General features: G+C 54.3%; 41 non-coding genes across 41 annotated transcripts; all 41 read left to right on the top strand.

Annotated features, from left to right (window-relative positions):
• The first annotated feature begins 140 nt into the window (after nt 1-140).
• On the top strand, nt 141-214 carry trnat-agu (transfer RNA threonine (anticodon AGU)). The gene has a single exon. It is a non-coding gene; the product is annotated as a tRNA-Thr (tRNA).
• Nucleotides 215-634: 420 nt separating this feature from the next.
• trnat-ugu (transfer RNA threonine (anticodon UGU)) lies at nt 635-708 on the top strand. The gene has a single exon. It is a non-coding gene; the product is annotated as a tRNA-Thr (tRNA).
• A 379-nt stretch (nt 709-1,087) lies between these two features.
• trnat-agu (transfer RNA threonine (anticodon AGU)) lies at nt 1,088-1,161 on the top strand. The gene has a single exon. It is a non-coding gene; the product is annotated as a tRNA-Thr (tRNA).
• Nucleotides 1,162-1,324: 163 nt separating this feature from the next.
• Nucleotides 1,325-1,398, top strand: trnat-agu (transfer RNA threonine (anticodon AGU)). Its single transcript has one exon. It is a non-coding gene; the product is annotated as a tRNA-Thr (tRNA).
• Nucleotides 1,399-1,934: 536 nt separating this feature from the next.
• trnat-cgu (transfer RNA threonine (anticodon CGU)) lies at nt 1,935-2,008 on the top strand. The gene has a single exon. It is a non-coding gene; the product is annotated as a tRNA-Thr (tRNA).
• Nucleotides 2,009-2,429: 421 nt separating this feature from the next.
• On the top strand, nt 2,430-2,503 carry trnat-ugu (transfer RNA threonine (anticodon UGU)). The gene has a single exon. It is a non-coding gene; the product is annotated as a tRNA-Thr (tRNA).
• Nucleotides 2,504-2,683: 180 nt separating this feature from the next.
• Nucleotides 2,684-2,773, top strand: trnar-ucu (transfer RNA arginine (anticodon UCU)). The gene is given in 2 exon segments: nt 2,684-2,720; nt 2,738-2,773. It is a non-coding gene; the product is annotated as a tRNA-Arg (tRNA).
• Nucleotides 2,774-3,528: 755 nt separating this feature from the next.
• Nucleotides 3,529-3,602, top strand: trnat-ugu (transfer RNA threonine (anticodon UGU)). The gene has a single exon. It is a non-coding gene; the product is annotated as a tRNA-Thr (tRNA).
• Nucleotides 3,603-3,981: 379 nt separating this feature from the next.
• trnat-agu (transfer RNA threonine (anticodon AGU)) lies at nt 3,982-4,055 on the top strand. The gene has a single exon. It is a non-coding gene; the product is annotated as a tRNA-Thr (tRNA).
• Nucleotides 4,056-4,584: 529 nt separating this feature from the next.
• Nucleotides 4,585-4,658, top strand: trnat-cgu (transfer RNA threonine (anticodon CGU)). Its single transcript has one exon. It is a non-coding gene; the product is annotated as a tRNA-Thr (tRNA).
• A 421-nt stretch (nt 4,659-5,079) lies between these two features.
• trnat-ugu (transfer RNA threonine (anticodon UGU)) lies at nt 5,080-5,153 on the top strand. The gene has a single exon. It is a non-coding gene; the product is annotated as a tRNA-Thr (tRNA).
• A 180-nt stretch (nt 5,154-5,333) lies between these two features.
• trnar-ucu (transfer RNA arginine (anticodon UCU)) lies at nt 5,334-5,423 on the top strand. Its single transcript is given in 2 exon segments — nt 5,334-5,370; nt 5,388-5,423. It is a non-coding gene; the product is annotated as a tRNA-Arg (tRNA).
• Nucleotides 5,424-6,178: 755 nt separating this feature from the next.
• trnat-ugu (transfer RNA threonine (anticodon UGU)) lies at nt 6,179-6,252 on the top strand. Its single transcript has one exon. It is a non-coding gene; the product is annotated as a tRNA-Thr (tRNA).
• Nucleotides 6,253-6,632: 380 nt separating this feature from the next.
• trnat-agu (transfer RNA threonine (anticodon AGU)) lies at nt 6,633-6,706 on the top strand. The gene has a single exon. It is a non-coding gene; the product is annotated as a tRNA-Thr (tRNA).
• A 536-nt stretch (nt 6,707-7,242) lies between these two features.
• trnat-cgu (transfer RNA threonine (anticodon CGU)) lies at nt 7,243-7,316 on the top strand. The gene has a single exon. It is a non-coding gene; the product is annotated as a tRNA-Thr (tRNA).
• Nucleotides 7,317-7,737: 421 nt separating this feature from the next.
• trnat-ugu (transfer RNA threonine (anticodon UGU)) lies at nt 7,738-7,811 on the top strand. Its single transcript has one exon. It is a non-coding gene; the product is annotated as a tRNA-Thr (tRNA).
• Nucleotides 7,812-7,991: 180 nt separating this feature from the next.
• Nucleotides 7,992-8,081, top strand: trnar-ucu (transfer RNA arginine (anticodon UCU)). Its single transcript is given in 2 exon segments — nt 7,992-8,028; nt 8,046-8,081. It is a non-coding gene; the product is annotated as a tRNA-Arg (tRNA).
• Nucleotides 8,082-8,342: 261 nt separating this feature from the next.
• trnat-agu (transfer RNA threonine (anticodon AGU)) lies at nt 8,343-8,416 on the top strand. The gene has a single exon. It is a non-coding gene; the product is annotated as a tRNA-Thr (tRNA).
• A 420-nt stretch (nt 8,417-8,836) lies between these two features.
• Nucleotides 8,837-8,910, top strand: trnat-ugu (transfer RNA threonine (anticodon UGU)). Its single transcript has one exon. It is a non-coding gene; the product is annotated as a tRNA-Thr (tRNA).
• A 379-nt stretch (nt 8,911-9,289) lies between these two features.
• Nucleotides 9,290-9,363, top strand: trnat-agu (transfer RNA threonine (anticodon AGU)). The gene has a single exon. It is a non-coding gene; the product is annotated as a tRNA-Thr (tRNA).
• Nucleotides 9,364-9,892: 529 nt separating this feature from the next.
• trnat-cgu (transfer RNA threonine (anticodon CGU)) lies at nt 9,893-9,966 on the top strand. The gene has a single exon. It is a non-coding gene; the product is annotated as a tRNA-Thr (tRNA).
• A 421-nt stretch (nt 9,967-10,387) lies between these two features.
• Nucleotides 10,388-10,461, top strand: trnat-ugu (transfer RNA threonine (anticodon UGU)). Its single transcript has one exon. It is a non-coding gene; the product is annotated as a tRNA-Thr (tRNA).
• A 180-nt stretch (nt 10,462-10,641) lies between these two features.
• On the top strand, nt 10,642-10,731 carry trnar-ucu (transfer RNA arginine (anticodon UCU)). The gene is given in 2 exon segments: nt 10,642-10,678; nt 10,696-10,731. It is a non-coding gene; the product is annotated as a tRNA-Arg (tRNA).
• Nucleotides 10,732-10,992: 261 nt separating this feature from the next.
• trnat-agu (transfer RNA threonine (anticodon AGU)) lies at nt 10,993-11,066 on the top strand. The gene has a single exon. It is a non-coding gene; the product is annotated as a tRNA-Thr (tRNA).
• A 420-nt stretch (nt 11,067-11,486) lies between these two features.
• trnat-ugu (transfer RNA threonine (anticodon UGU)) lies at nt 11,487-11,560 on the top strand. Its single transcript has one exon. It is a non-coding gene; the product is annotated as a tRNA-Thr (tRNA).
• A 379-nt stretch (nt 11,561-11,939) lies between these two features.
• Nucleotides 11,940-12,013, top strand: trnat-agu (transfer RNA threonine (anticodon AGU)). Its single transcript has one exon. It is a non-coding gene; the product is annotated as a tRNA-Thr (tRNA).
• A 536-nt stretch (nt 12,014-12,549) lies between these two features.
• trnat-cgu (transfer RNA threonine (anticodon CGU)) lies at nt 12,550-12,623 on the top strand. Its single transcript has one exon. It is a non-coding gene; the product is annotated as a tRNA-Thr (tRNA).
• A 421-nt stretch (nt 12,624-13,044) lies between these two features.
• trnat-ugu (transfer RNA threonine (anticodon UGU)) lies at nt 13,045-13,118 on the top strand. The gene has a single exon. It is a non-coding gene; the product is annotated as a tRNA-Thr (tRNA).
• Nucleotides 13,119-13,298: 180 nt separating this feature from the next.
• Nucleotides 13,299-13,388, top strand: trnar-ucu (transfer RNA arginine (anticodon UCU)). Its single transcript is given in 2 exon segments — nt 13,299-13,335; nt 13,353-13,388. It is a non-coding gene; the product is annotated as a tRNA-Arg (tRNA).
• Nucleotides 13,389-13,649: 261 nt separating this feature from the next.
• trnat-agu (transfer RNA threonine (anticodon AGU)) lies at nt 13,650-13,723 on the top strand. Its single transcript has one exon. It is a non-coding gene; the product is annotated as a tRNA-Thr (tRNA).
• Nucleotides 13,724-14,143: 420 nt separating this feature from the next.
• trnat-ugu (transfer RNA threonine (anticodon UGU)) lies at nt 14,144-14,217 on the top strand. Its single transcript has one exon. It is a non-coding gene; the product is annotated as a tRNA-Thr (tRNA).
• Nucleotides 14,218-14,596: 379 nt separating this feature from the next.
• On the top strand, nt 14,597-14,670 carry trnat-agu (transfer RNA threonine (anticodon AGU)). Its single transcript has one exon. It is a non-coding gene; the product is annotated as a tRNA-Thr (tRNA).
• A 529-nt stretch (nt 14,671-15,199) lies between these two features.
• trnat-cgu (transfer RNA threonine (anticodon CGU)) lies at nt 15,200-15,273 on the top strand. Its single transcript has one exon. It is a non-coding gene; the product is annotated as a tRNA-Thr (tRNA).
• Nucleotides 15,274-15,694: 421 nt separating this feature from the next.
• On the top strand, nt 15,695-15,768 carry trnat-ugu (transfer RNA threonine (anticodon UGU)). The gene has a single exon. It is a non-coding gene; the product is annotated as a tRNA-Thr (tRNA).
• A 180-nt stretch (nt 15,769-15,948) lies between these two features.
• Nucleotides 15,949-16,038, top strand: trnar-ucu (transfer RNA arginine (anticodon UCU)). The gene is given in 2 exon segments: nt 15,949-15,985; nt 16,003-16,038. It is a non-coding gene; the product is annotated as a tRNA-Arg (tRNA).
• Nucleotides 16,039-16,299: 261 nt separating this feature from the next.
• trnat-agu (transfer RNA threonine (anticodon AGU)) lies at nt 16,300-16,373 on the top strand. Its single transcript has one exon. It is a non-coding gene; the product is annotated as a tRNA-Thr (tRNA).
• Nucleotides 16,374-16,793: 420 nt separating this feature from the next.
• On the top strand, nt 16,794-16,867 carry trnat-ugu (transfer RNA threonine (anticodon UGU)). Its single transcript has one exon. It is a non-coding gene; the product is annotated as a tRNA-Thr (tRNA).
• Nucleotides 16,868-17,246: 379 nt separating this feature from the next.
• Nucleotides 17,247-17,320, top strand: trnat-agu (transfer RNA threonine (anticodon AGU)). The gene has a single exon. It is a non-coding gene; the product is annotated as a tRNA-Thr (tRNA).
• A 428-nt stretch (nt 17,321-17,748) lies between these two features.
• Nucleotides 17,749-17,822, top strand: trnat-cgu (transfer RNA threonine (anticodon CGU)). Its single transcript has one exon. It is a non-coding gene; the product is annotated as a tRNA-Thr (tRNA).
• Nucleotides 17,823-18,243: 421 nt separating this feature from the next.
• On the top strand, nt 18,244-18,317 carry trnat-ugu (transfer RNA threonine (anticodon UGU)). The gene has a single exon. It is a non-coding gene; the product is annotated as a tRNA-Thr (tRNA).
• A 180-nt stretch (nt 18,318-18,497) lies between these two features.
• On the top strand, nt 18,498-18,587 carry trnar-ucu (transfer RNA arginine (anticodon UCU)). Its single transcript is given in 2 exon segments — nt 18,498-18,534; nt 18,552-18,587. It is a non-coding gene; the product is annotated as a tRNA-Arg (tRNA).
• The last annotated feature ends 62 nt before the right edge of the window (nt 18,588-18,649 follow it).

Raw genomic sequence — 18,649 nt, 5'->3', positions numbered from 1 at the left:
AAAGGTAGCAAAACATGCCCAAGATCCAATTCAGTGAGGTATGGCAATCACTGTCTTGCATCAAGTGAAGGCAGCAGGACGTTCGAAGTGTTGATTCATGAATCCTCTAAGCCACCCTCCCCTCGCCTAGCATGCGGGGTGGCGCCGTGGCTTAGTTGGTTAAAGCGCCTGTCTAGTAAACACGAGATCCTGGGTTTAAATCCCAGCGGTGCCTTGGGCGGGGTTCCAGCCCAGCAAGCGCAAGCTTTTCCGAAAGCGACCCGCAAGCAGGGGCAGCGAGTGGTTAATTTTGCTAACCGCCCCGACTCAGTTGTCGGCAAACGCCTTAAAGCTGTCCAGCGCCCAGTCAGCCAACCCCTGGCCTCTTCTCTGGAAGCCTGGATCGTCTGAGTCGCCTTCCCGTAGGGCGAACGTGCTTCCAGGCTAGCCTAGTAAACAGGAGATCCTGCGTTTCGAATCCCAGCGATGCCTTTGGTTGCGCACCACAATACAGCCGAGCTCGTGTTTTACCAAAAAACGGACGGCGTATGGCGACATAGAGGAGCTTGTGGACCGCGGGAGGTTTCTCTTGCAACACTACCCTCTCACCTGCTTTTGGAGGATAGCATCGCAGGCTAACAGGTCCTACCGAGGAGGCGCCGTGGCTTAGCTGGTCAAAGCGCCTGTCTTGTAAACAGGAGATCCTGGGTTCGAATCCCAGCGGTGCCTTTCCACCGGTGGCTGTCTCTGGCCTCGCTGTTGAATGGGGACCCCGGCGACGCTCTGTTTTTGAACCGTGCAAAGACCTGAGGACCTGTCTTTCTGCCCACACAGCGTGGCACTCGGTTGAGCTGGACGGGCACAAATCTTTAAGAAAAGCCCTCAGTGGCCCAGCCTGGCATAAACCATTTTGAGGCCTCCTGTTCTCAGCGTACATTGATTTAAAAAAAAAATGTCAATCATATTTAAAAGGTAGCAAAACATGCCCAAGATCCAATTCAGTGAGGTATGGCAATCACTGTCTTGAATCAAGTGAAGGCAGCAGGACGTTCGAAGTGTTGATTCATGAATCCTCTAAGCCGCCCTCCCCTCGCCTAGCATGCGGGGTGGCGCCGTGGCTTAGTTGGTTAAAGCGCCTGTCTAGTAAACAGGAGATCCTGGGTTCGAATCCCAGCGGTGCCTTTGGTTGCGCGCCACAATACAGCCGAGCTCGTGCTTTACCAAAAAACGGACGGCGAACGGGGACACAGAGGAGCTTGTGGACCGCGGGAGGTTTCTCTTGCAACACTACCCTCTCACCTGCTTTTGGAGGATAGCATCCCAGGCTATCGAGTCTCACCGAGGAGGCGCCGTGGCTTAGTTGGTTAAAGCGCCTGTCTAGTAAACAGGAGATCCTGGGTTCGAATCCCAGCGGTGCCTTTGGTTGCGCGCCACAATACAGCCGAGCTCGTGCTTTACCAAAAAACGGACGGCGAACGGGGACACAGAGGAGCTTGTGGACCGCGGGAGGTTTCTCTTGCAACACTACCCTCTCACCTGCTTTTGGAGGATAGCATCCCAGGCTATCGAGTCTCACCGAGGAGGCGCCGTGGCTTAGTTGGTTAAAGCTCCTCTGTAGTACACAGGAGATCCTAGGTTCGAATCCCAACGGTGCCTGGGGTGGCGCTCCAGTCCAGTAAGCCTACCTCCGCTGTGCACAGACCTGAGGACCTGTCTTTCTGTGCACGCAACAGGATGTTTGAAGTGTTGATTCATGCATCCTCTGAGTCACTGCCAGATGAGGTCATTCAATGGTTTTGGGTTCAAGTCTCACCAGAGTCGTGGCTTTCTGGTAGCTCTCATACTGTGGAGTTTTGCCCTCAGGCAGTAGAAATTTGTAGACATTTTCTTTTAGCATCCGCCTCTGGATGTTTTAACCCTCTGAGTCACTGTCCCGATAACCCTGCTTGTGGTTTGGCGCCGTGGCTTAGTTGGTTAAAGCACCTGTCTCGTAAACAGGAGATCCTGGGTTCAAATCCCAGCGGTGCCTTGGGCGGGGTTCCAGCCCAGCAAGCGCAATTCTTTCCGAAAGCGACCCGCAAGCAGGGGCAGCGAGTGGTTAATTTTGCTAACCGACCCCGACTCAGTTGTCGGCAAACGCCTTAAAGCTGTCCAGCGCCCAGTCAGCCAACCCCTGGCCTCTTCTCTGGAAGCCTGGATCGTCTGAGTCGCCTTCCCGTAGGGCGAACGTGCTTCCAGGCTAGCCTAGTAAACAGGAGATCCTGCGTTTCGAATCCCAGCGATGCCTTTGGTTGCGCACCACAATACAGCCGAGCTCGTGCTTTACCAAAAAACGGACGGCGAATGGCGACACAGAGGAGCTTGTGGACCGCGGGAGGTTTCGCTTGCAACACTACCCTCTCACCTGCTTTTGGAGGATAGCATCGCAGGCTAACGGGTCCCACCGAGGAGGCGCCGTGGCTTAGCTGGTCAAAGCGCCTGTCTTGTAAACAGGAGATCCTGGGTTCGAATCCCAGCGGTGCCCTTCCACCGGTGGCTGTCTCTGGCCTCGCTGTTGAATGGGGACCCCGGCGACGCTCTGTTTTTGAACCGTGCAAAGACCTGAGGACCTGTCTTTCTGCCCACACAGCGTGGCACTCGGTTGAGCTGGACGGGCACAAATCTTTAAGAAAAGCCCTCAGTGGCCCAGCCTGGCATACCGACGGGCTCTGTGGCGCAATGGATAGCGCATTGGACTTCTAGACTGCCAGATGAGGCCATTCAAAGGTTGTGGGTTCGAGTCCCACCAGAGTCTTGCTTTTTGGCATTTTGTTAAGCCCGTACTGCGCAGTGTTGCTCTCGGACAGCAGAAACCATTTTGAGGCCTCCTGTTCTCAACGTACATTGATTTAAAAAAAAAATGTCAATCATATTTAAAAGGTAGCAAAACATGCCCAAGATCCAATTCAGTGAGGTATGGCAATCACTGTCTTGCATCAAGTGAAGGCAGCAGGACGTTCGAAGTGTTGATTCATGAATCCTCTAAGCCACCCTCCCCTCGCCTAGCATGCGGGGTGGCGCCGTGGCTTAGTTGGTTAAAGCGCCTGTCTAGTAAACACGAGATCCTGGGTTTAAATCCCAGCGGTACCTTGGGCGGGGTTCCAGCCCAGCAAGCGCAAGCTTTTCCGAAAGCGACCCGCAAGCAGGGGCAGCGAGTGGTTAATTTTGCTAACCGCCCCGACTCAGTTGTCGGCAAACGCCTTAAAGCTGTCCAGCGCCCAGTCAGCCAACCCCTGGCCTCTTCTCTGGAAGCCTGGATCGTCTGAGTCGCCTTCCCGTAGGGCGAACGTGCTTCCAGGCTAGCCTAGTAAACAGGAGATCCTGCGTTTCGAATCCCAGCGATGCCTTTGGTTGCGCACCACAATACAGCCGAGCTCGTGTTTTACCAAAAAACGGACGGCGTATGGCGACATAGAGGAGCTTGTGGACCGCGGGAGGTTTCTCTTGCAACACTACCCTCTCACCTGCTTTTGGAGGATAGCATCGCAGGCTAACAGGTCCTACCGAGGAGGCGCCGTGGCTTAGCTGGTCAAAGCGCCTGTCTTGTAAACAGGAGATCCTGGGTTCGAATCCCAGCGGTGCCTTTCCACCGGTGGCTGTCTCTGGCCTCGCTGTTGAATGGGGACCCCGGCGACGCTCTGTTTTTGAACCGTGCAAAGACCTGAGGACCTGTCTTTCTGCCCACACAGCGTGCCACTCGGTTGAGCTGGACGGGCACAAATCTTTAAGAAAAGCCCTCAGTGGCCCAGCCTGGCATAAACCATTTTGAGGCCTCCTGTTCTCAACGTACATTGATTTAAAAAAAAAATGTCAATCATATTTAAAAGGTAGCAAAACATGCCCAATATCCAATTCAGTGAGGTATGGCAATCACTGTCTTGCATCAAGTGAAGGCAGCAGGACGTTCGAAGTGTTGATTCATGAATCCTCTAAGCCGCCCTCCCCTCGCCTAGCATGCGGGGTGGCGCCGTGGCTTAGTTGGTTAAAGCGCCTGTCTAGTAAACAGGAGATCCTGGGTTCGAATCCCAGCGGTGCCTTTGGTTGCGCGCCACAATACAGCCGAGCTCGTGCTTTACCAAAAAGCGAACGGGGACACAGAGGAGCTTGTGGACCGCGGGAGGTTTCTCTTGCAACTCTACCCTCTCACCTGCTTTTGGAGGATAGCATCCCAGGCTATCGAGTCTCACCGAGGAGGCGCCGTGGCTTAGTTGGTTAAAGCTCCTCTGTAGTACACAGGAGATCCTAGGTTCGAATCCCAACGGTGCCTGGGGTGGCGCTCCAGTCCAGTAAGCCTGCCTCCGCTGTGCACAGACCTGAGGACCTGTCTTTCTGTGCACGCAACAGGATGTTTGAAGTGTTGATTCATGCATCCTCTGAGTCACTGCCAGATGAGGTCATTCAATGGTTTTGGGTTCAAGTCTCACCAGAGTCGTGGCTTTCTGGTAGCTCTCATACTGTGGAGTTTTGCCCTCAGGCAGTAGAAATTTGTAGACATTTTCTTTTAGCATCCGCCTCTGGATGTTTTAACCCTCTGAGTCACTGTCCCGATAACCCTGCTTGTGGTTTGGCGCCGTGGCTTAGTTGGTTAAAGCACCTGTCTCGTAAACAGGAGATCCTGGGTTCAAATCCCAGCGGTGCCTTGGGCGGGGTTCCAGCCCAGCAAGCGCAATTCTTTCTGAAAGCGACCCGCAAGCAGGGGCAGCGAGTGGATAATTTTGCTAACCGCCCCGACTCAGTTGTCGGCAAACGCCTTAAAGCTGTCCAGCGCCCAGTCAGCCAACCCCTGGCCTCTTCTCTGGAAGCCTGGATCGTCTGAGTCGCCTTCCCGTAGGGCGAACGTGCTTCCAGGCTAGTCTAGTAAACAGGAGATCCTGCGTTTCGAAATCCCAGCGATGCCTTTGGTTGCGCACCACAATACAGCCGAGCTCGTGCTTTACCAAAAAACGGACAGCGAATGGCGACACAGAGGAGCTTGTGGACCGCGGGAGGTTTCTCTTGCAACACTACCCTCTCACCTGCTTTTGGAGGATAGCATCGCAGGCTAACGGGTCCCACCGAGGAGGCGCCGTGGCTTAGCTGGTCAAAGCGCCTGTCTTGTAAACAGGAGATCCTGGGTTCGAATCCCAGCGGTGCCTTTCCACCGGTGGCTGTCTCTGGCCTCGCTGTTGAATGGGGACCCCGGCGACGCTCTGTTTTTGAACCGTGCAAAGACCTGAGGACCTGTCTCTCTGCCCACACAGCGTGGCACTCGGTTGAGCTGGACGGGCACAAATCTTTAAGAAAAGCCCTCAGTGGCCCAGCCTGGCATACCGACGGGCTCTGTGGCACAATGGATAGCGCATTGGACTTCTAGACTGCCAGATGAGGCCATTCAAAGGTTGTGGGTTCGAGTCCCACCAGAGTCTTGCTTTTTGGCATTTTGTTAAGCCCGTACTGCGCAGTGTTGCTCTCGGACAGCAGAAACCATTTTGAGGCCTCCTGTTCTCAACGTACATTGATTTAAAAAAAAAATGTCAATCATATTTAAAAGGTAGCAAAACATGCCCAAGATCCAATTCAGTGAGGTATGGCAATCACTGTCTTGCATCAAGTGAAGGCAGCAGGACGTTCGAAGTGTTGATTCATGAATCCTCTAAGCCACCCTCCCCTCGCCTAGCATGCGGGGTGGCGCCGTGGCTTAGTTGGTTAAAGCGCCTGTCTAGTAAACACGAGATCCTGGGTTTAAATCCCAGCGGTGCTTTGGGCGGGGTTCCAGCCCAGCAAGCGCAAGTTTTTCCGAAAGCGACCCGCAAGCAGGGGCAGCGAGTGGTTAATTTTGCTAACCGCCCCGACTCAGTTGTCGGCAAACGCCTTAAAGCTGTCCAGCGCCCAGTCAGCCAACCCCTGGCCTCTTCTCTGGAAGCCTGGATCGTCTGAGTCGCCTTCCCGTAGGGCGAACGTGCTTCCAGGCTAGCCTAGTAAACAGGAGATCCTGCGTTTCGAATCCCAGCGATGCCTTTGGTTGCGCACCACAATACAGCCGAGCTCGTGCTTTACCAAAAAACGGACGGCGAATGGCGACATAGAGGAGCTTGTGGACCGCGGGAGGTTTCTCTTGCAACACTACCCTCTCACCTGCTTTTGGAGGATAGCATCGCAGGCTAACGGGTCCTACCGAGGAGGCGCCGTGGCTTAGCTGGGCAAAGCGCCTGTCTTGTAAACAGGAGATCCTGGGTTCGAATCCCAGCGGTGCCTTTCCACCGGTGGCTGTCTCTGGCCTCGCTGTTGAATGGGGACCCCGGCGACGCTCTGTTTTTGAACCGTGCAAAGACCTGAGGACCTGTCTTTCTGCCCACACAGCGTGGCACTCGGTTGAGCTGGACGGGCACAAATCTTTAAGAAAAGCCCTCAGTGGCCCAGCCTGGCATAAACCATTTTGAGGCCTCCTGTTCTCAGCGTACATTGATTTAAAAAAAAAAATGTCAATCATATTTAAAAGTTAGCAAAACATGCCCAAGATCCAATTCAGTGAGGTATGGCAATCACTGTCTTGCATCAAGTGAAGGCAGCAGGACGTTCGAAGTGTTGATTCATGAATCCTCTAAGCCGCCCTCCCCTCGCCTAGCATGCGGGGTGGCGCCGTGGCTTAGTTGGTTAAAGCGCCTGTCTAGTAAACAGGAGATCCTGGGTTAGAATCCCAGCAGTGCCTTTGGTTGCGCACCACAATACAGCCGAGCTCGTGCTTTACCAAAAAACGGACGGCGAACGGGGACACAGAGGAGCTTGTGGACCGCGGGAGGTTTCTCTTGCAACACTACCCTCTCACCTGCTTTTGGAGGATAGCATCCCAGGCTATCGAGTCTCACCGAGGAGGCGCCGTGGCTTAGTTGGTTAAAGCTCCTCTGTAGTACACAGGAGATCCTAGGTTCGAATCCCAACGGTGCCTGGGGTGGCGCTCCAGTCCAGTAAGCCTGCCTCCGCTGTGCACAGACCTGAGGACCTGTCTTTCTGTGCACGCAACAGGATGTTTGAAGTGTTGATTCATGCATCCTCTGAGTCACTGCCAGATGAGGTCATTCAATGGTTTTGGGTTCAAGTCTCACCAGAGTCGTGGCTTTCTGGTAGCTCTCATACTGTGGAGTTTTGCCCTCAGGCAGTAGAAATTTGTAGACATTTTCTTTTAGCATCCGCCTCTGGATGTTTTAACCCTCTGAGTCACTGTCCCGATAACCCTGCTTGTGGTTTGGCGCCGTGGCTTAGTTGGTTAAAGCACCTGTCTCGTAAACAGGAGATCCTGGGTTCAAATCCCAGCGGTGCCTTGGGCGGGGTTCCAGCCCAGCAAGCGCAATTCTTTCCGAAAGCGACCCGCAAGCAGGGGCAGCGAGTGGTTAATTTTGCTAACCGACCCCGACTCAGTTGTCGGCAAACGCCTTAAAGCTGTCCAGCGCCCAGTCAGCCAACCCCTGGCCTCTTCTCTGGAAGCCTGGATCGTCTGAGTCGCCTTCCCGTAGGGCGAACGTGCTTCCAGGCTAGCCTAGTAAACAGGAGATCCTGCGTTTCGAATCCCAGCGATGCCTTTGGTTGCGCACCACAATACAGCCGAGCTCGTGCTTTACCAAAAAACGGACGGCGAATGGCGACACAGAGGAGCTTGTGGACCGCGGGAGGTTTCGCTTGCAACACTACCCTCTCACCTGCTTTTGGAGGATAGCATCGCAGGCTAACGGGTCCCACCGAGGAGGCGCCGTGGCTTAGCTGGTCAAAGCGCCTGTCTTGTAAACAGGAGATCCTGGGTTCGAATCCCAGCGGTGCCCTTCCACCGGTGGCTGTCTCTGGCCTCGCTGTTGAATGGGGACCCCGGCGACGCTCTGTTTTTGAACCGTGCAAAGACCTGAGGACCTGTCTTTCTGCCCACACAGCGTGGCACTCGGTTGAGCTGGACGGGCACAAATCTTTAAGAAAAGCCCTCAGTGGCCCAGCCTGGCATACCGACGGGCTCTGTGGCGCAATGGATAGCGCATTGGACTTCTAGACTGCCAGATGAGGCCATTCAAAGGTTGTGGGTTCGAGTCCCACCAGAGTCTTGCTTTTTGGCATTTTGTTAAGCCCGTACTGCGCAGTGTTGCTCTCGGACAGCAGAAACCATTTTGAGGCCTCCTGTTCTCAACGTACATTGATTTAAAAAAAAAATGTCAATCATATTTAAAAGGTAGCAAAACATGCCCAAGATCCAATTCAGTGAGGTATGGCAATCACTGTCTTGCATCAAGTGAAGGCAGCAGGACGTTCGAAGTGTTGATTCATGAATCCTCTAAGCCACCCTCCCCTCGCCTAGCATGCGGGGTGGCGCCGTGGCTTAGTTGGTTAAAGCGCCTGTCTAGTAAACACGAGATCCTGGGTTTAAATCCCAGCGGTGCCTTGGGCGGGGTTCCAGCCCGGCAAGCGCAAGCTTTTCCGAAAGCGACCCGCAAGCAGGGGCAGCGAGTGGTTAATTTTGCTAACCGCCCCGACTCAGTTGTCGGCAAACGCCTTAAAGCTGTCCAGCGCCCAGTCAGCCAACCCCTGGCCTCTTCTCTGGAAGCCTGGATCGTCTGAGTCGCCTTCCCGTAGGGCGAACGTGCTTCCAGGCTAGCCTAGTAAACAGGAGATCCTGCGTTTCGAATCCCAGCGATGCCTTTGGTTGCGCACCACAATACAGCCGAGCTCGTGTTTTACCAAAAAACGGACGGCGTATGGCGACATAGAGGAGCTTGTGGACCGCGGGAGGTTTCTCTTGCAACACTACCCTCTCACCTGCTTTTGGAGGATAGCATCGCAGGCTAACGGGTCCTACCGAGGAGGCGCCGTGGCTTAGCTGGTCAAAGCGCCTGTCTTGTAAACAGGAGATCCTGGGTTCGAATCCCAGCGGTGCCTTTCCACCGGTGGCTGTCTCTGGCCTCGCTGTTGAATGGGGACCCCGGCGACGCTCTGTTTTTGAACCGTGCAAAGACCTGAGGACCTGTCTTTCTGCCCACACAGCGTGCCACTCGGTTGAGCTGGACGGGCACAAATCTTTAAGAAAAGCCCTCAGTGGCCCAGCCTGGCATAAACCATTTTGAGGCCTCCTGTTCTCAACGTACATTGATTTAAAAAAAAAATGTCAATCATATTTAAAAGGTAGCAAAACATGCCCAATATCCAATTCAGTGAGGTATGGCAATCACTGTCTTGCATCAAGTGAAGGCAGCAGGACGTTCGAAGTGTTGATTCATGAATCCTCTAAGCCGCCCTCCCCTCGCCTAGCATGCGGGGTGGCGCCGTGGCTTAGTTGGTTAAAGCGCCTGTCTAGTAAACAGGAGATCCTGGGTTCGAATCCCAGCGGTGCCTTTGGTTGCGCGCCACAATACAGCCGAGCTCGTGCTTTACCAAAAAGCGAACGGGGACACAGAGGAGCTTGTGGACCGCGGGAGGTTTCTCTTGCAACTCTACCCTCTCACCTGCTTTTGGAGGATAGCATCCCAGGCTATCGAGTCTCACCGAGGAGGCGCCGTGGCTTAGTTGGTTAAAGCTCCTCTGTAGTACACAGGAGATCCTAGGTTCGAATCCCAACGGTGCCTGGGGTGGCGCTCCAGTCCAGTAAGCCTGCCTCCGCTGTGCACAGACCTGAGGACCTGTCTTTCTGTGCACGCAACAGGATGTTTGAAGTGTTGATTCATGCATCCTCTGAGTCACTGCCAGATGAGGTCATTCAAAGGTTTTGGGTTCAAGTCTCACCAGAGTCGTGGCTTTCTGGTAGCTCTCATACTGTGGAGTTTTGCCCTCAGGCAGTAGAAATTTGTAGACATTTTCTTTTAGCATCCGCCTCTGGATGTTTTAACCCTCTGAGTCACTGTCCCGATAACCCTGCTTGTGGTTTGGCGCCGTGGCTTAGTTGGTTAAAGCACCTGTCTCGTAAACAGGAGATCCTGGGCTCAAATCCCAGCGGTGCCTTGGGCGGGGTTCCAGCCCAGCAAGCGCAATTCTTTCCGAAAGCGACCCGCAAGCAGGGGCAGCGAGTGGTTAATTTTGCTAACCGACCCCGACTCAGTTGTCGGCAAACGCCTTAAAGCTGTCCAGCGCCCAGTCAGCCAACCCCTGGCCTCTTCTCTGGAAGCCTGGATCGTCTGAGTCGCCTTCCCGTAGGGCGAACGTGCTTCCAGGCTAGCCTAGTAAACAGGAGATCCTGCGTTTCGAATCCCAGCGATGCCTTTGGTTGCGCACCACAATACAGCCGAGCTCGTGCTTTACCAAAAAACGGACGGCGAATGGCGACACAGAGGAGCTTGTGGACCGCGGGAGGTTTCGCTTGCAACACTACCCTCTCACCTGCTTTTGGAGGATAGCATCGCAGGCTAACGGGTCCCACCGAGGAGGCGCCGTGGCTTAGCTGGTCAAAGCGCCTGTCTTGTAAACAGGAGATCCTGGGTTCGAATCCCAGCGGTGCCTTTCCACCGGTGGCTGTCTCTGGCCTCGCTGTTGAATGGGGACCCCGGCGACGCTCTGTTTTTGAACCGTGCAAAGACCTGAGGACCTGTCTTTCTGCCCACACAGCGTGGCACTCGGTTGAGCTGGACGGGCACAAATCTTTAAGAAAAGCCCTCAGTGGCCCAGCCTGGCATACCGACGGGCTCTGTGGCGCAATGGATAGCGCATTGGACTTCTAGACTGCCAGATGAGGCCATTCAAAGGTTGTGGGTTCGAGTCCCACCAGAGTCTTGCTTTTTGGCATTTTGTTAAGCCCGTACTGCGCAGTGTTGCTCTCGGACAGCAGAAACCATTTTGAGGCCTCCTGTTCTCAACGTACATTGATTTAAAAAAAAAATGTCAATCATATTTAAAAGGTAGCAAAACATGCCCAAGATCCAATTCAGTGAGGTATGGCAATCACTGTCTTGCATCAAGTGAAGGCAGCAGGACGTTCGAAGTGTTGATTCATGAATCCTCTAAGCCACCCTCCCCTCGCCTAGCATGCGGGGTGGCGCCGTGGCTTAGTTGGTTAAAGCGCCTGTCTAGTAAACACGAGATCCTGGGTTTAAATCCCAGCGGTGCCTTGGGCGGGGTTCCAGCCCAGCAAGCGCAAGCTTTTCCGAAAGCGACCCGCAAGCAGGGGCAGCGAGTGGTTAATTTTGCTAACCGCCCCGACTCAGTTGTCGGCAAACGCCTTAAAGCTGTCCAGCGCCCAGTCAGCCAACCCCTGGCCTCTTCTCTGGAAGCCTGGATCGTCTGAGTCGCCTTCCCGTAGGGCGAACGTGCTTCCAGGCTAGCCTAGTAAACAGGAGATCCTGCGTTTCGAATCCCAGCGATGCCTTTGGTTGCGCACCACAATACAGCCGAGCTCGTGCTTTACCAAAAAACGGACGGCGAATGGCGACATAGAGGAGCTTGTGGACCGCGGGAGGTTTCTCTTGCAACACTACCCTCTCACCTGCTTTTGGAGGATAGCATCGCAGGCTAACGGGTCCTACCGAGGAGGCGCCGTGGCTTAGCTGGGCAAAGCGCCTGTCTTGTAAACAGGAGATCCTGGGTTCGAATCCCAGCGGTGCCTTTCCACCGGTGGCTGTCTCTGGCCTCGCTGTTGAATGGGGACCCCGGCGACGCTCTGTTTTTGAACCGTGCAAAGACCTGAGGACCTGTCTTTCTGCCCACACAGCGTGGCACTCGGTTGAGCTGGACGGGCACAAATCTTTAAGAAAAGCCCTCAGTGGCCCAGCCTGGCATAAACCATTTTGAGGCCTCCTGTTCTCAGCGTACATTGATTTAAAAAAAAAATGTCAATCATATTTAAAAGTTAGCAAAACATGCCCAAGATCCAATTCAGTGAGGTATGGCAATCACTGTCTTGCATCAAGTGAAGGCAGCAGGACGTTCGAAGTGTTGATTCATGAATCCTCTAAGCCGCCCTCCCCTCGCCTAGCATGCGGGGTGGCGCCGTGGCTTAGTTGGTTAAAGCGCCTGTCTAGTAAACAGGAGATCCTGGGTTAGAATCCCAGCAGTGCCTTTGGTTGCGCACCACAATACAGCCGAGCTCGTGCTTTACCAAAAAACGGACGGCGAACGGGGACACAGAGGAGCTTGTGGACCGCGGGAGGTTTCTCTTGCAACACTACCCTCTCACCTGCTTTTGGAGGATAGCATCCCAGGCTATCGAGTCTCACCGAGGAGGCGCCGTGGCTTAGTTGGTTAAAGCTCCTCTGTAGTACACAGGAGATCCTAGGTTCGAATCCCAACGGTGCCTGGGGTGGCGCTCCAGTCCAGTAAGCCTGCCTCCGCTGTGCACAGACCTGAGGACCTGTCTTTCTGTGCACGCAACAGGATGTTTGAAGTGTTGATTCATGCATCCTCTGAGTCACTGCCAGATGAGGTCATTCAATGGTTTTGGGTTCAAGTCTCACCAGAGTCGTGGCTTTCTGGTAGCTCTCATACTGTGGAGTTTTGCCCTCAGGCAGTAGAAATTTGTAGACATTTTCTTTTAGCATCCGCCTCTGGATGTTTTAACCCTCTGAGTCACTGTCCCGATAACCCTGCTTGTGGTTTGGCGCCGTGGCTTAGTTGGTTAAAGCACCTGTCTCGTAAACAGGAGATCCTGGGTTCAAATCCCAGCGGTGCCTTGGGCGGGGTTCCAGCCCAGCAAGCGCAATTCTTTCCGAAAGCGACCCGCAAGCAGGGGCAGCGAGTGGTTAATTTTGCTAACCGACCCCGACTCAGTTGTCGGCAAACGCCTTAAAGCTGTCCAGCGCCCAGTCAGCCAACCCCTGGCCTCTTCTCTGGAAGCCTGGATCGTCTGAGTCGCCTTCCCGTAGGGCGAACGTGCTTCCAGGCTAGCCTAGTAAACAGGAGATCCTGCGTTTCGAATCCCAGCGATGCCTTTGGTTGCGCACCACAATACAGCCGAGCTCGTGCTTTACCAAAAAACGGACGGCGAATGGCGACACAGAGGAGCTTGTGGACCGCGGGAGGTTTCGCTTGCAACACTACCCTCTCACCTGCTTTTGGAGGATAGCATCGCAGGCTAACGGGTCCCACCGAGGAGGCGCCGTGGCTTAGCTGGTCAAAGCGCCTGTCTTGTAAACAGGAGATCCTGGGTTCGAATCCCAGCGGTGCCCTTCCACCGGTGGCTGTCTCTGGCCTCGCTGTTGAATGGGGACCCCGGCGACGCTCTGTTTTTGAACCGTGCAAAGACCTGAGGACCTGTCTTTCTGCCCACACAGCGTGGCACTCGGTTGAGCTGGACGGGCACAAATCTTTAAGAAAAGCCCTCAGTGGCCCAGCCTGGCATACCGACGGGCTCTGTGGCGCAATGGATAGCGCATTGGACTTCTAGACTGCCAGATGAGGCCATTCAAAGGTTGTGGGTTCGAGTCCCACCAGAGTCTTGCTTTTTGGCATTTTGTTAAGCCCGTACTGCGCAGTGTTGCTCTCGGACAGCAGAAACCATTTTGAGGCCTCCTGTTCTCAACGTACATTGATTTAAAAAAAAAATGTCAATCATATTTAAAAGGTAGCAAAACATGCCCAAGATCCAATTCAGTGAGGTATGGCAATCACTGTCTTGCATCAAGTGAAGGCAGCAGGACGTTCGAAGTGTTGATTCATGAATCCTCTAAGCCACCCTCCCCTCGCCTAGCATGCGGGGTGGCGCCGTGGCTTAGTTGGTTAAAGCGCCTGTCTAGTAAACACGAGATCCTGGGTTTAAATCCCAGCGGTGCCTTGGGCGGGGTTCCAGCCCGGCAAGCGCAAGCTTTTCCGAAAGCGACCCGCAAGCAGGGGCAGCGAGTGGTTAATTTTGCTAACCGCCCCGACTCAGTTGTCGGCAAACGCCTTAAAGCTGTCCAGCGCCCAGTCAGCCAACCCCTGGCCTCTTCTCTGGAAGCCTGGATCGTCTGAGTCGCCTTCCCGTAGGGCGAACGTGCTTCCAGGCTAGCCTAGTAAACAGGAGATCCTGCGTTTCGAATCCCAGCGATGCCTTTGGTTGCGCACCACAATACAGCCGAGCTCGTGTTTTACCAAAAAACGGACGGCGTATGGCGACATAGAGGAGCTTGTGGACCGCGGGAGGTTTCTCTTGCAACACTACCCTCTCACCTGCTTTTGGAGGATAGCATCGCAGGCTAACAGGTCCTACCGAGGAGGCGCCGTGGCTTAGCTGGTCAAAGCGCCTGTCTTGTAAACAGGAGATCCTGGGTTCGAATCCCAGCGGTGCCTTTCCACCGGTGGCTGTCTCTGGCCTCGCTGTTGAATGGGGACCCCGGCGACGCTCTGTTTTTGAACCGTGCAAAGACCTGAGGACCTGTCTTTCTGCCCACACAGCGTGCCACTCGGTTGAGCTGGACGGGCACAAATCTTTAAGAAAAGCCCTCAGTGGCCCAGCCTGGCATAAACCATTTTGAGGCCTCCTGTTCTCAACGTACATTGATTTAAAAAAAAAATGTCAATCATATTTAAAAGGTAGCAAAACATGCCCAATATCCAATTCAGTGAGGTATGGCAATCACTGTCTTGCATCAAGTGAAGGCAGCAGGACGTTCGAAGTGTTGATTCATGAATCCTCTAAGCCGCCCTCCCCTCGCCTAGCATGCGGGGTGGCGCCGTGGCTTAGTTGGTTAAAGCGCCTGTCTAGTAAACAGGAGATCCTGGGTTCGAATCCCAGCGGTGCCTTTGGTTGCGCGCCACAATACAGCCGAGCTCGTGCTTTACCAAAAAGCGAACGGGGACACAGAGGAGCTTGTGGACCGCGGGAGGTTTCTCTTGCAACTCTACCCTCTCACCTGCTTTTGGAGGATAGCATCCCAGGCTATCGAGTCTCACCGAGGAGGCGCCGTGGCTTAGTTGGTTAAAGCTCCTCTGTAGTACACAGGAGATCCTAGGTTCGAATCCCAACGGTGCCTGGGGTGGCGCTCCAGTCCAGTAAGCCTGCCTCCGCTGTGCACAGACCTGAGGACCTGTCTTTCTGTGCACGCAACAGGATGTTTGAAGTGTTGATTCATGCATCCTCTGAGTCACTGCCAGATGAGGTCATTCAATGGTTTTGGGTTCAAGTCTCACCAGAGTCGTGGCTTTCTGGTAGCTCTCATACTGTGGAGTTTTGCCCTCAGGCAGTAGAAATTTGTAGACATTTTCTTTTAGCATCCGCCTCTGGATGTTTTAACCCTCTGAGTCACTGTCCCGATAACCCTGCTTGTGGTTTGGCGCCGTGGCTTAGTTGGTTAAAGCACCTGTCTCGTAAACAGGAGATCCTGGGTTCAAATCCCAGCGGTGCCTTGGGCGGGGTTCCAGCCCAGCAAGCGCAATTCTTTCCGAAAGCGACCCGCAAGCAGGGGCAGCGAGTGGTTAATTTTGCTAACCGACCCCGACTCAGTTGTCGGCAAACGCCTTAAAGCTGTCCAGCGCCCAGTCAGCCAACCCCTGGCCTCTTCTCTGGAAGCCTGGATCGTCTGAGTCGCCTTCCCGTAGGGCGAACGTGCTTCCAGGCTAGCCTAGTAAACAGGAGATCCTGCGTTTCGAATCCCAGCGATGCCTTTGGTTGCGCACCACAATACAGCCGAGCTCGTGCTTTACCAAAAAACGGACGGCGAATGGCGACACAGAGGAGCTTGTGGACCGCGGGAGGTTTCGCTTGCAACACTACCCTCTCACCTGCTTTTGGAGGATAGCATCGCAGGCTAACGGGTCCCACCGAGGAGGCGCCGTGGCTTAGCTGGTCAAAGCGCCTGTCTTGTAAACAGGAGATCCTGGGTTCGAATCCCAGCGGTGCCCTTCCACCGGTGGCTGTCTCTGGCCTCGCTGTTGAATGGGGACCCCGGCGACGCTCTGTTTTTGAACCGTGCAAAGACCTGAGGACCTGTCTTTCTGCCCACACAGCGTGGCACTCGGTTGAGCTGGACGGGCACAAATCTTTAAGAAAAGCCCTCAGTGGCCCAGCCTGGCATACCGACGGGCTCTGTGGCGCAATGGATAGCGCATTGGACTTCTAGACTGCCAGATGAGGCCATTCAAAGGTTGTGGGTTCGAGTCCCACCAGAGTCTTGCTTTTTGGCATTTTGTTAAGCCCGTACTGCGCAGTGTTGCTCTCGGACAGCAGAAACCATTTTGAGGCCTCCTGTTCTCAACGTACATTGATTTAAAAAAAAAATGTCAATCATATTTAAAAGGTAGCAAAACATGCCCAAGATCCAATTCAGTGAGGTATGGCAATCACTGTCTTGCATCAAGTGAAGGCAGCAGGACGTTCGAAGTGTTGATTCATGAATCCTCTAAGCCACCCTCCCCTCGCCTAGCATGCGGGGTGGCGCCGTGGCTTAGTTGGTTAAAGCGCCTGTCTAGTAAACACGAGATCCTGGGTTTAAATCCCAGCGGTGCCTTGGGCGGGGTTCCAGCCCAGCAAGCGCAAGCTTTTCCGAAAGCGACCCGCAAGCAGGGGCAGCGAGTGGTTAATTTTGCTAACCGCCCCGACTCAGTTGTCGGCAAACGCCTTAAAGCTGTCCAGCGCCCAGTCAGCCAACCCCTGGCCTCTTCTCTGGAAGCCTGGATCGTCTGAGTCGCCTTCCCGTAGGGCGAACGTGCTTCCAGGCTAGCCTAGTAAACAGGAGATCCTGCGTTTCGAATCCCAGCGATGCCTTTGGTTGCGCACCACAATACAGCCGAGCTCGTGTTTTACCAAAAAACGGACGGCGTATGGCGACATAGAGGAGCTTGTGGACCGCGGGAGGTTTCTCTTGCAACACTACCCTCTCACCTGCTTTTGGAGGATAGCATCGCAGGCTAACGGGTCCTACCGAGGAGGCGCCGTGGCTTAGCTGGTCAAAGCGCCTGTCTTGTAAACAGGAGATCCTGGGTTCGAATCCCAGCGGTGCCTTTCCACCGGTGGCTGTCTCTGGCCTCGCTGTTGAATGGGGACCCCGGCGACGCTCTGTTTTTGAACCGTGCAAAGACCTGAGGACCTGTCTTTCTGCCCACACAGCGTGCCACTCGGTTGAGCTGGACGGGCACAAATCTTTAAGAAAAGCCCTCAGTGGCCCAGCCTGGCATAAACCATTTTGAGGCCTCCTGTTCTCAGCGTACATTGATTTAAAAAAAAAATGTCAATCATATTTAAAAGGTAGCAAAACATGCCCAATATCCAATTCAGTGAGGTATGGCAATCACTGTCTTGCATCAAGTGAAGGCAGCAGGACGTTCGAAGTGTTGATTCATGAATCCTCTAAGCCGCCCTCCCCTCGCCTAGCATGCGGGGTGGCGCCGTGGCTTAGTTGGTTAAAGCGCCTGTCTAGTAAACAGGAGATCCTGGGTTCGAATCCCAGCGGTGCCTTTGGTTGCGTGCCACAATACAGCCGAGCTCGTGCTTTACCAAAAAGCGAACGGGGACACAGAGGAGCTTGTGGACCGCGGGAGGTTTCTCTTGCAACTCTACCCTCTCACCTGCTTTTGGAGGATAGCATCCCAGGCGCTCCAGTCCAGTAAGCCTGCCTCCGCTGTGCACAGACCTGAGGACCTGTCTTTCTGTGCACGCAACAGGATGTTTGAAGTGTTGATTCATGCATCCTCTAAGTCACTGCCAGATGAGGTCATTCAATGGTTTTGGGTTCAAGTCTCACCAGAGTCGTGGCTTTCTGGTAGCTCTCATACTGTGGAGTTTTGCCCTCAGGCAGTAGAAATTTGTAGACATTTTCTTTTAGCATCCGCCTCTGGATGTTTTAACCCTCTGAGTCACTGTCCCGATAACCCTGCTTGTGGTTTGGCGCCGTGGCTTAGTTGGTTAAAGCACCTGTCTCGTAAACAGGAGATCCTGGGTTCAAATCCCAGCGGTGCCTTGGGCGGGGTTCCAGCCCAGCAAGCGCAATTCTTTCTGAAAGCGACCCGCAAGCAGGGGCAGCGAGTGGATAATTTTGCTAACCGCCCCGACTCAGTTGTCGGCAAACGCCTTAAAGCTGTCCAGCGCCCAGTCAGCCAACCCCTGGCCTCTTCTCTGGAAGCCTGGATCGTCTGAGTCGCCTTCCCGTAGGGCGAACGTGCTTCCAGGCTAGTCTAGTAAACAGGAGATCCTGCGTTTCGAAATCCCAGCGATGCCTTTGGTTGCGCACCACAATACAGCCGAGCTCGTGCTTTACCAAAAAACGGACAGCGAATGGCGACACAGAGGAGCTTGTGGACCGCGGGAGGTTTCTCTTGCAACACTACCCTCTCACCTGCTTTTGGAGGATAGCATCGCAGGCTAACGGGTCCCACCGAGGAGGCGCCGTGGCTTAGCTGGTCAAAGCGCCTGTCTTGTAAACAGGAGATCCTGGGTTCGAATCCCAGCGGTGCCTTTCCACCGGTGGCTGTCTCTGGCCTCGCTGTTGAATGGGGACCCCGGCGACGCTCTGTTTTTGAACCGTGCAAAGACCTGAGGACCTGTCTCTCTGCCCACACAGCGTGGCACTCGGTTGAGCTGGACGGGCACAAATCTTTAAGAAAAGCCCTCAGTGGCCCAGCCTGGCATACCGACGGGCTCTGTGGCACAATGGATAGCGCATTGGACTTCTAGACTGCCAGATGAGGCCATTCAAAGGTTGTGGGTTCGAGTCCCACCAGAGTCTTGCTTTTTGGCATTTTGTTAAGCCCGTACTGCGCAGTGTTGCTCTCGGACAGCAGAAACCAT

This window comes from Garra rufa, unplaced genomic scaffold (assembly GCF_049309525.1).
Source record: "Garra rufa unplaced genomic scaffold, GarRuf1.0 hap1_unplaced_003, whole genome shotgun sequence".
In the NCBI taxonomy this organism is placed as follows: domain Eukaryota; kingdom Metazoa; phylum Chordata; class Actinopteri; order Cypriniformes; family Cyprinidae; genus Garra; species Garra rufa.
Note: the sequence above shows the minus strand (reverse complement) of the source record. Positions and strands in the feature narration are given on the sequence as shown.